Genomic DNA, 14,116 nt, shown 5'->3' on the forward strand with positions numbered 1-14,116 from the left:
CTCGGCCCGCCGCGGTCACCGCTGCCGGGCCAGGCCCGCCCGCCCTCCGGTGAGTGCCCCCTGCCAGCGCCCCCCGCCCCACCCGCGCCCGGCGCGCCGGGGCCGCTTTGTTTGTGCGGGGCGGAGGCGCTGCCCACTCGCGGCCCTGTGCCCGCTGCCCCTGCGGACAGGCCGCGGCCCAGCTGCCGCCCTCCCCCGGCACCGCGCTGCCCAGGGGCGCCGCTGCCACCGGGGTTGGCCGCCTGCCTGGTGTCCTCCACCGCGGCCTGGAGAGGGCGCCGTCGCGGTGGGGTCGGGGTTGGGGTCACGCGCGGCTGGCAGTGGGGAGCGATGGTGGGGTATTTGGCGGGCGGGGGAGGAGAGGGCTGGACGTTGCCCTAGGGAGCAGTGAAGGTGTAACTGGAGGTCCAGGGATAGGGGTCCGGTGAAGGCCCCTTTTCCAGACCCCGCGGGGTCTGCGCTCCCGGAGCCCCCCGGAGCCCGTGCTCAGCCGAGCGAGGCGCCCATCCCTCGGGCGCTGTCTCCAGGGCTGCGGGCCTCTCCTTATTCCCGAGCGCTGCTCTCCCCCAACGCCCTGTGCTGGAAACCCTTCGTTTATGCAAGGAACCGAGATGCTTGGGGTGTGTGTTTGCCCTTTTATTCTCTTGTACATGGGATGTGGTGGCATCGCAAACATTCACAGTTACGGTGGGGTTTAGAAAGCAGATGTGACCTTTCCTACCAAAAGCCATTTGGCCCACCTGGCCAGTGTTTGATCCTCAGGTGCAGCATTTCATTGATTTGTACCATTGAATTCTGAGATCTACAGCATTAGGTCCTCTTTTTGCTGAAATAACCTGATAAAACCTGATTGAAAGGATGTTTACGGTATGTGTGAATCCTTGCCTCTACTTCCAGTGCCTTAAAAAATGGTTGTTTCCTGTGGGAAAATGGTGCTAATGCATAGGAAAAACAATTTTTTGTTCAGTAATGGGCATGAGTTGGTTAGTACCAAAATAGTTATTGTAGTCTGAAAACCAAACAATTAAAAAAGAAATACAAAACCTTTTGCTTTGAGATAGCAGTATAATTCCAGGTTGGAATTGTTTGAGAACAGGTTTAGAACAATTAGTTTCCACTATCAGGCTACTATAACAAACATAATGTAAAACAGAACCAAAAATATGTTGGTTAAAAAAAACAAACTAGGTGTGTTTTAGTGCACAGGTCTAGCAAAAAATAAATCGGGCTTAAAAAAAATAAAACTTTATGGTGGGACTCTAAGCACAGGAAATAGCTTGGTACGTTTTTTTTTTTTGTATTTAGAAATACATATTGCATTACACTGAATTGAGAACTCTTGCTAGGATATTTGAGCACAGTAGTACATGTTATACTTTGAACTATTCATTCTCAAGCTGCTAGAAATACAGATTTATACTAGTTTCTTTTTCTGAGTTGAAATTGATTCACGTAAAAAAATGTTAGATTTCTAATTTAAAATTTCTGTAAAAAGGAGTTATGAATTAGAAAACATGACGTTCTGGTCTTGCAATACCCATTAAATGGGAAAAGAATAAATGACAATATAGTATTTCAATATTAGTTGGATTATCTACTTGGAAGATTCTTAAACTTTGCAGTTTTAAGAGTTTACATCAGGCATTCTTAATTTAATGCATGTGCTTCAGAGGGTCCTTGAATCCTTAGAAATTCTATGCAGAATGTAGCATATATTTGGATTTTTTCTGGATAAAGAGCCCATGGAGTCATCACATTCCCAAAAGATGGCTCCACAAAAAATTATGAACTAGTGGATATATAACTAATAAATCTCCTGTATTTGGAAGGTAAAATTCTTAAAGACTTGATGATTTATATCCTTCACTTGCAGTTATGGCTAAAAAATTTTTATTATTGAGAGTTTAGCACATAGAAATCATTTTCATGCATTCTTATTGAACCCTCAGGACAATGTTAATTCCATTTTATAGATGAGGAAATACATATTTAGAGATGCTTGTTCAAAGTCACACAGCCACTGGTGGGCCAACATTTGAACCCAGGCTGTCTAAAGTCAGAGCTAGCACTGTTAGAAGAAGGCTACACTAAGCTTTGAGTCAATGATAACATTTCCTTGATGTTAAAATGAGTAATTTATGTTTTGTTAGAATTGAAAAGTGGCTCTGAGATTATCATAATATACTGTATCATGGAATTTTAGAGCCACTGACTCCTAAGTAGGAAGAGACCTTAGTGATGCTAACCTCTCTTAATGATACTAACCTGAAATCACACCCAAAGTAGGGCCATTTCTATGGCATCCTTGGAAGGATCATCCAGACTCTGATTTTCATACCTATGTGATTACAAGTTCACTTCTTTCTTTCCACATTTTAAATCTTTTTCTGTTTATGTAAGTTAAAATTTGCCTTCCTGACATTTCCACTAAATTCCAGTTTTTCTTTTGTATGTATGATTCATTTATCATCCATAAAAGAATTAAGAGATAAATGACTCCTACTCTAATTTTTTTTTGTCATCAGGTTTAATGAAGTATAATTTACATGCAGTAAAAGTTTTCACAAATGTATACAATTGGATAATCACCACAATGAATATACGAAACATTTCCATCACACCAAAAGGTTCTTCGCCCTCTGCCCCCACCCCTGGCAACTATTTTTTTTTAAATTTTTTTATTCTTTTAGAGAGAGAGAGCATGAGCAGGGTGAGGGGCCGAGGGAGAAGCCGACTCCCTGCTGAGCAGGGAGCCCAATGCGGGGCTCGATTCTGGAACTCTGGGATCATGACCTGAGCTGAAGGCAGATGCTTAACGGACTGAGCAACGTCCCGGCAACTATTAATCTAATTCATGTCCCTGTACTTTTTTCTAGAATATCATGTAAATGAAATCCTACAATAAGTAGTTTTTTGTGTCTTCTTTCCCTTAGCATAATGATTTTGATATTCATTAAATTGTTGCATGTATCAGTAGTTTGTTCAGTGGCATGCTGATAAATGTTGTAACAACGTGCTCTCCAAAGAAAAAAAAATTCCTGATTTGTAGTATTTGCTAGTTATTGCAGCATAAATACTCTTACCATGGCCTATATTAAGGTATCTTGATTCATGCCTAGTGTGGGTCAGTTATGAATAAAGCTGCTATAAACAACGTGAGGGACAAATGTTTTCAGTTTTCTTGAGTTGTACCTAGGAGTGGGATTACAGGGTCCTAGGAGGTCTGTATTTGTCAATTGCAGTAACTTTATATTGAATTGCCAAACTTCTCCAAAATGACTACTATTTTGAATTCCTACCAGCAATGTTAAGAGAATTTCAGTTGCTCTGCATCCTTGTCAGTACTTATTATTGTCAGTTATTAAGCTTTTAGCCATTATTATGTGTGTAGCAGTCCTTTAACGTTTTCACTTTTTAACTCTGATTTTCCATAGTATTTGAACCAATATAGGAAGCTTATGACCGGCATTGCTGAATCATTTTTTTTTTTTTTAATTTGGTCATCAGTCATGATCTCACTGTGAAAGCTATAGCACTCAAAGAATGTTTCTTGATTTCTTATTATGAAATTGCCTTTCATGTTATTAGAATTGGTTTTTGAGAGGAATCATTAGGGAATTCGAAAACTTAGCTGTTAACATTTCCAAAACGTGCCTAAGAAAAAGCTACGTAAAGCTTTTTTTCATAAAAATTTAGAATTTAAAAAACCTCAAATTATGAAGCATTTCTTCAACTTTTGCTTGGACTTAAAAGAGACTAAATTCAGTCATGTAGACTTTGAACTCATCCAGGAACTTGTAAGAAGTGATAACACAGAAATGTAGCATTACTTTTCTGGTATTTAGAAAAATTAGAAAATTAGAAAGCTATTTTTCATGTAATATTAATGTATATTTCTGATTAGGTGTATTTGGGGTTTTTTTTTGCTGTCAAGTTTTATTTTTTTATATACTAATGTGTAAACATTAATGACATTTAGAGTGCTGATTTTATTCTGGGAGATAAAATGGTTTTTAGTTTTTCCATATGGAGTGACAACACATTTGAAGGCTAATCATTTAAATATAATTTAAAAATGGTACATTTGTGATATTTGAACATACATCCTTAACTGTCACTTGTTTCATTTTACCAGTCCAAACCTAACTTACTTAGCTCTAGATTCATATATCCAGCTGCTAGTTTAGACACATGCAACCGAGATGTTCCATAGGCATGTGAGCCTCAACCTGTCCAAACCTCAACTCATAATCTTTTCCCCCACAAAATGTCCTCCCTCCTCCTGCCTTCTCAATTTGAGGAAATGCCATTCGAATCTAGTGTGTCACTAGGTGGTCACCTGGCTGTCATCTTCTACTCCTCTGTCTTCCTCAGTTTCCACTTCTGGTCAAATACCAGGTCCGATTGCTTTTGTCTTCTAAGTACATCTCCTCTACGTTCTCCTCCTCAGAGGCCTTTCTTTATTCGGGCCTGTATTTCTCTGCTGAAGTATTACAGTGCTCTTCTCTCTACATGCTTTCCTTAGCTCTAGTCTCACTCTGCTCATCAATTCCTCTCACACCCTTTCCAAAACAAATACTCTTTTCTGATTTTGAAAAATACACAGTTGTGATCTTTTCAATATGCATTTTTTTTTCCTCTTTAAAATCTTTTAATAGGGACGCCTGGGTGGCTCAGTCGGTTAAGCGTCTGCCTTCAGCTCAGGTCATGATCCCGGGGTCCTGGGATCGAGTCCCGCATCGGGCTCCCTGCTCCGCGGGGAGCCTGCTTCTCCCTCTGTCTCTGCCTCTCTCTCTCTCTATCTCTCATGAATAAATAAATAAAAAAAAAATCTTTAAAAAAAAAAAATAAAATAAAATCTTTTAATAGATCCTAAGTCATCAAAGAGCCATTAAAGCATGGGGTTCTAGTCGGTACAGAGCTCTTTGTGACCTGGCTCTAGCTTCTCTGGTCTCATCCCTGACAACCATTCATTTGTTCATTAAAAAAAAAAAAAGATTTTGGGGCACCTGGGTGGCTCAGTCGGTGAAGCGTCTGCCTTCGGCTCAGGTCATGATCCCGGGGTCCTGGGATCGAGCCCCACATCGGGCTCCCTGCTGGGCAGGGAGCCTGCTTCTCCCTCTCCCTTTGCCTGCCGCTCTCCCTGCTTGTGCGCTCTCTCTCTCAAATAAATAAAAAATCTTAAAAAAGAAAAGAAAAGAAAAGAAAAATTGCGTGTCTGCTCACCGCTCTGCGGAGTGCTAGGTGAAAGAGTTTTATCAAGGAGCTTAAATTCTAGAGGGGGACAGATGACAAGTGTATACTCTTATCGGGTGGTAATAAGTGCCTTGAGCAACAGAAAGCTGGGTAAGGAGTTAGGGAATAGTAGGCTGCTGATGGGCCCGTGCCATTTATAGAGGGCTGTATGAGAAGGCCTCTGTTACCGTGGCATCTGAGCAGAGACTTGAAGTGTTGCGGGGAGTGAGAGTTTTCGATTTGTGAGAAAAGCAGGTGCTGAGGCCTTGCAGAGGGAGGGTGCTTGAGATGTTTAGAGAACAGGAAGGGCTTGGCTGGAGGCAGGTGAGAGCTGGGGTCAGGTTGGTGGAGGCGCCTGCAGACCCAGCAGGCCAGTGTGAGGACTTTGACTTCTGAGCTCAGTGAGTCTGAGCCTAGAGTGGGTCCTCTCCACAGAGATGCATTCCTGTCTCCTACTTGAGGTTTCTCAAGTACGCTACCTCTCCTTCTACCAGCAACAGTGCTGCCTTAGCCCTCCCCTGTGTTCCCTTAGTAGTACTCTTTGTCATACCCGTACTGAATAGCTGCCTTGTTTGTCTCTCCCTAAGCTGAGGTCCTGGATTTTTTTTTTTAAACCTCTGAATTCCTATTTCGTTGAATTAATGTCTGTCGAATTTTAGAATTGCTGAAAATGGGGCAATTATTGAAAACTGGGTAAGAGATGCTCAACAGTATTGTGGAGTGGACTGCTACCTCATGTGAATGTGGATTCTGTTTTGCTGATCACTGTGCATTTAGTGCCCAAGCAATGAGCCGTGCATAGTAAGTGGTGAATGATCGAGTCAACACCCATGTGCCAGCCTCTCTGCTTGCTCCTCCGCTTCCCTGAAACCCACGGGCAAGCCTCCGCCAAATCTCTTAACACCTTTCCCTGCTGCCTTATCCTTTCTCTAATCACAAGCTCAAGAAATGCCAATATTTTGGAGATTCTTTCATTCATTCATTATAAATGAACGTAAATGTAACAAAGAAATGTAGGTAATTTCTCTCCAGGCTAAATAGATGGGGGTTGTTGCCCAATTTTGGGCTCATTTGCACTTCTGTTTTCCTTTCTTTGGTGGTAATTTTTTTGAGGTTATTTTATTACTGGGCCCTTGAATCTTTAATAAACAAGACACTGATGGGTCTAGAATATCCTTTCTATAAACAGCTCAAGCAGGAGTAGACTGAAAAGTCTACTACCAGAAATAAAATCGACAGTATTTCTTAGCGTGTTTCATTTGGTTGAACAAACAATTAGAGTTGATTTATTTACCTCACTGTGCTGGTGCAGACCTGTAGGCTTTTTGTGCTCACCACTGAGTCTTTAGAAATGGCCGGCTGCAGCAGGGACTCTTCAACCCCACAACATCTAGGTATCATCTTTTTTTTTTTTTTTTAAAGATTTTATTTATTTATTCATGAGAGACAGAGAGAGAGAGAGAGAGAGGCAGAGGGCGAAGCCGGCTCCCAAGGAGCAGGGAGCCCGATGTGGGACTCGATCTCAGGACCCTGAGATCATGACCTGAGCCGAAGGCAGACGCTTAACCATCTGAGCCACCCAGGCGCCCGATCTAGGTATCATCTTAAGCCTGTAAATCTTACCAGTCAGTAACTCTTGAGTCCTCAGTCCTTACATCTCAGGCTTCCACATTCTATCTGTTTCCCCCATAATACCTGCGTGTCTTTGAGCCTGCAGGGGAAGGACGTTGGGAGACCCTAAGGATTGTATTTGCTGTAAGATGAGGCAAAGCATTTAATTTTTTTTTTTTTTTTTAGATTTTATTTATTTATTTGCCAGAGAGAGAGAGCGTAAGAGAGCGAGAGCATAAGCAGGGTGAGTGGCAGGCAGAGGGAGAAACAGACTCCCCACCAACCAAGGACCCCAGTGCAGAACTCCATCCCAGGACACTGGGATCATGACCTGAGCCAAAGGCTGACACTTAACCAATGAGCCACCCAGCCGTCCTGAGGCAAAGCATTTAAAGTAACATATGTTAGTGATAGGAATTTTTGTCCATTTTTAACTAAAAATCATTGTGTGCAGTAGGCTGTCTTATGTATAATCAGAAATACTGGATTATTGATCTTTAATAGTGTTGCAGTCCATTGTGATAAACCTAGTGTGATAGACCCTTTAGTTTTTTAGTATGTGAAATACGTTGTATATCTTAGTCCGCTTAAAGTGGGTACCATTTGTATTTTGACCAACAAAGTGGTCATTTCGCTCTGGGCTGAGTGTTTGTTTTGGGTTTGAGTTTTTTTGTTTTCGCTGTTTTAATGGTTGTGTGTGAGTAGGGCCTTCATTTTATTTCTCTAATAGAGTGGTCTTACTGTGAAATGTGTACGTTGGTTTTCTTATGTCAAGGACAATTGTTAGGGACTGTGGTTTAAGTTTACTCTCACAAATTAAAAAAAAATTGTTACCTGCTTCTGTTTGTATATAGCATATTAGTGTGTGGCTTGGGACAGTAGTAATGCGTTTGGTTATTTTAAGTACAGTATTATCATTGCACCATGGCAGTCAGGTGCTGCGGTACCCAGGCACGCTCGAGACTTGCGGGTGCGCTGTGACAACCCTCTCTTTTTGTTATGCTGACCCAATAGCAGACACTGTGAAGCCTTAGGAAAACTGAACCTCTTTTTAGCCAAGAGAACAGACTTATTACCCATTTTGGTGAAATTACAAGCTCAAATTAGTAACTGTAAGTCAGCTACATTCGTGTGAAGCTATAGTGGGTTTAAAGTATGGTATTCACATTTTGGAGTCTAGAAGACTACTGGGTGAGAATTTCTTTTTTCCCTAATAAACTCATTACAGTTTTCTTTTGTGTATGGCCTAATCCCTTTAAAATATTCTTTATTACTGCTTCCGAAAGATCAGTGCCTATTTATAATGGCACTTCAGAGGCCCAGAAATTAAGGGATTTGAATTCTGGTACTACCTCTGCCACTACAGAGCTGAGTTGCTTTGGGCCCCTGACCTGTCCTGTCGGGCCTCTGGTTCTCCATCTGTTGGCGGTCCTTTCCACTGCAGCTCCCTTCCGTAACAGTGATAGTTGAGTGCTGACCCTCCTGTTGGTTTTCCTCCGTCCTTAAGCCCTTGGTACCTATGGAGCGAGAGGGATCCTGTTACAGGGTGCTCTTTGACATGAATAAAAGGTCGATGAATTTGCTCTTTTTTAAAGAAAGTTTTATTTAAATAGATACACGCTGCGGGGAGGGGGAGGGGGAGAGTCACAAGCGGACTGTGCTGAGTGTGGTGCCGCCAGTGCAGGGCTCAGTCCCACAACCCCAAGAGCACGACCTGAGCCAAAACCAAGAGGCCGGTGCTTAACCAACTGCACCACCCAGGTGCCCCGAATTTGCTGCATTTTAAAATATCAGTTCCAGCTCCCTCTTCCTGTATTCTTCTTCCCAGCTTGTTTCCCTCTTCTCCACCCAGTATGGACTTAAAGAGGCCAATTAATTTAATATTAGCCTAAGAAAAGTAATCATCTGATGCACAGCTATTGTATTTATTGAAGTGTAGTTGACATACAGTGTTATACTTACCCATTACTTGATATTACAAACTCATCCGGGGCACCTGGGTGGCTCAGTGGGTTAAGTGTCTGCCTTGGGCTCAGCTCATGATCCTGGAGTCCCAGGGATCGAGTCCTGCATCAGGCTCCCTGTTCAAAGGGGAGTCTGCTTCTCCCTCTCACCCTCCTCCCTCTCATGCTCTCTCTCACTCTTTCATTCTCTCTCTCAAAAACAAAAACAAAAACAAAAAACCATGCCAAAATTATTTTGTAGTATTTTTTTCTTCAGGGGGACAACTGATTTGTTTATATCTGCATAGAACCTTATAGACTTATTGTAGGTTTATTGCCTTGCTCTAAGTAAAACATCCACCCACATAAATTTTACTTTATAATTTAGGAGGTGATTGATTACTGTATATAGGACTCAACACTTTATGTTTCATCCTTATGCAGGGCCCATGCTAATGTTCTCTGTATCATTCCAATTTTAGTATATGTGCTGCTGAAGCGAGCAATAGGACTAAACGCTTTGAGAAGAATCCCACAAGTGGGGCACCTGACTGGCTCAGTCAGTGGAGCATGCGGCTCTTGATCTTGGCGTTGCCAAGTTGGATGTAGAGATTAATTAAAATAAAATACAGTCTTTAAAAAAAAAATCCCACAAGTATTGTCTCAAAATGTCCAGATCTCTTAGTACATTTTAAGTGTTTGAATTTAGAAAAGCAATTTATATATTTGTTTTAATCTCTCTAACATTTATTCAGATTGCATTACCTTATTGATATATATTTTTAAATTTTTTTTTAGAGATTTTATTTATTTGTCAGAGAGACAGAGAGCTCGAGCACAAGCAGAGGGAGAAGCAGGCTTCCTGACAAGCAAGGAGCCTGATGCAGGACTCGATCCCAGGATCCTGGGATCATGACCTGAGCCAAAGGCAGACGCTTAACTGACTGAGCCATGCAGGCGTCCCTATATTTTAATTTTGAAATAATTATAAACATACAGGAAGTTTCAAAAATAGTAGAATCCATGTACCCTTCACCCATCACCCTTTACCCAGTGGTAACATTTTACATGACTATAGTATAATACTGACTTGTATGTATTTTATTGCTAAAAGCATAATGATCTTGCTCATTTTGAAAAATGTTGACAAATACAAGAATGTTGATATTTTTGTTCACCTCAGGGTGAAGAGGTTAATATGTACAAATTCAGATTCCATGCTTATTTCCATAGGTACCAAAGATATATATTTCTCCCGTACATTTGCTGTAAAAAGGGTGACGAGTAGGCAAACGGCTGATAACTTCCCAATCAGTAGTTCATTCACAGCCCTGGATATAGTCATGTAAAATTTCAATTACATGGCATCCTTCTTAATTCTGCTTTGCTGGACTTCTTTATTTAATTGCTAGTATATTTGCTTACTAGGAACTTTCATTCTTAAGACGTAACACAATATAAAGAAAGAAATACTGGACAGTTAAGAGATATTAAGTACCCTCTATCACTGTACTGAATATAAAGGAGATTTTGGAAAAGCAGGAGGGGTATTTATAGTGTAGATGAATAAACAGCTGTAGAACATTACCACATATTGTATAATGTATTTAGCAAGTTTTAGTCTCTAAACACGTACACATAGGGATATAATTGGCCTTCAGTAAGCATTTGTTGAGTGAATGACTGTACTTAGGTAATAAGCATGTTGTCACAAAATTATGTAAGTCTTAAGAAAATAAATGTTTACTGTCACTCTTAGGAATTCTAAAACTATTCATTATCGACTGAAAGAATGATAATACATGTTTTATTATGTTTCTTTATTCTCTTTGCCCTAGAAATCCTTTGGTAAACTCATAATCAGTTTTCCTTGATAAAACCCTGGGTCTCTGTGACTCTAAAGCCCAAGTATTTTCCCCATGGCATGTTGCTCATTAAAACACAGTATTAGGTGATAAATGCCATATTTAAGTAAACAAGTATGAAATAAAAATAAGCTCCCTATCAGTTATTTTTAGAAAAATCATTGTGTAATTGATTGCCTAATTTTATTTAGCTTGACTTATTTCTGTAATGACTAGTGACTAAATTAGATCAAGTATAAGGGATTAAACTTGCTCTGAAGACCTAGTTTTTATTTCCCAAAATGATGATACACTGTAAATAGACTCTCAAAGATGCTAAAAATGTATATTAAAAATTCTATAATTTTTTCCTAAATATTTATTAAATGTTTTATAGTATGCTATGCTGGGTGCTGTGGGAGCTATAAGGATGTCTAAGACATGGATAGTTCTCTCAGTATCTTTATAATACACTGAAGGTAAGATAGACTCATAAGGAATAGTATGTGATTAGTCTGTGAGGTACAGAAGTTCTATGACTGCTTAGTAGAAAGATTACTTTTAGTTGAGATGATTAGGGGAACCTTACGATGATGTTTGATCTGAGTATCAGGTTGATAGAATTTCCTTGGAGAAAATTGTGAAATTTACTTATGTCAGAATTACAGAAAATTATACAATTGATTTTACTATCAATCAGGTGAGTTTTCTAGGAAAAAGTCTGATTTTAATATTTAAATAATGAAGAGAGGGATGCCTGTGTGGCTCAGTCGGTTAATTGCCTGCCTTCGGCTCAGGTCCCTGGGATCGAGTCCCATGTCGGGCTCCCTGCTCAGCGGGGAGCCTGCTTCTCCCTCTGCCTGCCGCTCCCCCTGCTTGTGTGCTGCTCTCTCTCTCTCTCTGTGACAAATAAGTAGATAAAATCTTAAAAAGAAATAATGATGATAAGGATTAGGAATAAAGTAAAATATTTAGGAAAAAACTATTTTTTTTAAAAGGTCAGAGAAAGAGAGAGAGCACAAGCAGGGGGAGTGGCAGGCAGAGGCAGGGGGAGAAGCAGGCTCCCCGCCCAGCAAGGAGCCCAATGTGGGACTTGATCCCGGACCCTGGGTTCTTGACCTGAGCCGAAGGCAGATGCTTAACCAACTGAGCCACCCAGGCACCCCAAAAAACCCTATTTTTAACATGAAAACCTTTTGCTCCTGAAGCATTTTGCAGCTAGGTTACCCTGAAAATTGTACTAAATATGATTTTCCTAGCCTGTATTCTTTTTAAAGATAATTTAATCTGTCGGATTAATGACAAATGTGTTTTATATATTTCATCTTAGTTTGATGACTCCAGAAATAGATGAGTTATCTCTTTGGTGAAATTGAAAACTGTTTTATTGCTGTTTTATTTCTGAGGTTCCAGTGTCTAAAGTATTTCTATTTTCTCTAAGTGAAATAGCATTGAAAAAATTATCTTGATGGGGCACCTGGGTGGCTCAGTCGGTTGAGCACCCGACTCTTGATTTTGGCTCAGGTCATGATCTCAGGGTTGTGGGGTTGAACCCCACATCGGGCTTCGCACCCAGCACAGAGTCTGCTTGAGATTCTCTCTCCTTCTCTCTCTGCCCCTTCCCCCCAAAATAAATAAATAACATCTTTAAAAAAAATTATCTTGACATTGTGAAATTATTATTTTTTTTAAGATGTTATTTATTTATTTATTTGACACAGAGAGAGAGAGAGAGAGAGAGAGACAGAGAGAAACACAAGTAGGGGGAGTGTGAGAGGGAGAAGCAGGCTTCCCGCAGAGCAGGGAGCCTGATGCGGGGTTCAATCCCAGGACCCTGGGATCATGACCTGAGCCGAAGACAGACGCTTAATGACTGAGTTACCCAGGTGCCCTGACATTGTGAAGTTATTGCTAAGAGGTAGCTCTTGGTGGCAGCCTAAAGAAGAGGCTAGAGGAAGATGGAAAAGGACAATGTGTGTGAATGGCAACACCATAGGGGAGTTCTCTGTAGAAGGGAATTGTTTTACCTCAGGTCATTCAGTATAGCTGATGCCATGCTGGACCTAGTTAGACCAGAGCATTTCTGAAAGCTAGTTTCTTGGTCAAACCTATATAAAGAGGAAAAAAACCAAAAAACCTATATACAGAGCAGAAAATCTTTTGAGTTTGCTTTAGTTATATAATAAATATTAGCGGAAAATGGTGTCAACACATTCATTTGTGTTCTCCACCTCCTTTTCCACAGAGACCTAGATTTAAATCTGAGTCACCAGAGTAAATAAGTTCAGCGATTCCCGGCTTGTGTTAGATTGCATAACCTAACCAACTACATGGGTTGGCAGAGGTGTTTCTACTTTCAGGAGGGAAATTCTGCAAATTCTGTAAGTTTACTTACGTGTACCATATCAAGACATGGCAGCTGCTGAAAGGCATGGAGGCTGCCATTACCACGGGACATGTACTTGTGTGTTTGGGGCCGGTCAGGAGAAATACGTGCTGAATAGCCTTTCTGAAATGATGATATTTAATGCTAGTGATCTGTAGGCATAGCTCGGAGAAGGGTATTGTATCTTTCTTAGAAAGCTTATTCTTTTTCTTCTTCATGAATTTGCATGCACTTTGAATTTTCTCAGCCTAATACATTCATCAGAAATGAGCCATTTTTTGACTGTTGCTTGCCAGTGTTGAAAGATCTTTAAAAGGATCCTCACATGTGGCCTTTCTTCTTACTCTGCTTGTTGACACCTACTTTAAGCGTAGATTTTAATAGTTGCTTTGCATATCCTGATGTCAGAGCATCATTCCAGTCTAGTCAAGATCGTTTAGCAAGTGCTCTTTTAATGGAAGAAGACCAGTTGCATTCCAGTACCTAATTGTTGTTTTGGTGTTATTATTTAATATCTAGCATGCTTATAGCTATCAATCACATCTGCATGTACTTTTTTCAGTTTTATTAAAGCTTAGAAATGCTCTTATATAGCATGCTGATTTCGGCATTTTGAGAATTTTTCTCATATCCTTGTGAGTAGCAGATTTAAGTACTATACACAAGTTTTGAGTTTGGTTTCATTTCATCATCTGTCATTAAGGGTTCAATAAAATAGTCCTGTTTTTACAAAAAATGTTTTAAGGATGGCAAAGTGACTACCTTAGTAAAGAATCCTCTGGCTTATTGGGAGTTACAGGTAAAACTAAATTACATTATTATTTTCCTATCACATAATCTGTTTTCTTCATGAGAATTCAACTCACTATAGGATGTCTGTGAACAGCAATTTAGAAGATACATTGGCCAGTAACTCATTTCCAGATACCTGTAATAAAATGGATTTTTAAAAGATAAATATTAACGGGGTGCTTGGGTGGCTCAGTCGTTAAGCGTCTGCCTTCGGCTCAGGTCGTGATCCCAGGGTCCTGGGATCGAGCCCCGCATCGCGGGCTCCATCCCAGGGTCCTGGGATCGAGCCCCGCATCGCGGGCTCC

General features: G+C 40.6%; 1 protein-coding gene and 1 non-coding gene across 2 annotated transcripts in view; one reads left to right on the forward strand and one right to left on the reverse strand.

Moving 5' to 3' along the window:
• Positions 1 to 28: 28 nt before the first annotated feature.
• The window catches only part of WDFY3 (WD repeat and FYVE domain containing 3), a 262,976-nt gene continuing 248,888 nt past the window's right edge, over positions 29 to 14,116 (forward strand). The window contains exon 1 of the mRNA XM_035004604.1: positions 29 to 49. The gene's annotated coding sequence lies outside the window, so the exon portion shown is untranslated. The remainder of the gene's footprint in view (positions 50 to 14,116) is intronic.
• LOC118010928 lies at positions 9,188 to 9,295 on the reverse strand. Its single transcript, XR_004679350.1, has one exon. It is a non-coding gene; the product is annotated as a U6 spliceosomal RNA (small nuclear RNA).

The sequence above is a fragment of the Mirounga leonina genome, unplaced genomic scaffold (genome assembly GCF_011800145.1).
Source record: "Mirounga leonina isolate KUSES-001 unplaced genomic scaffold, KU_Mleo_1.0 Mir_129, whole genome shotgun sequence".
NCBI classification, from domain to species: Eukaryota; Metazoa; Chordata; class Mammalia; order Carnivora; family Phocidae; genus Mirounga; species Mirounga leonina.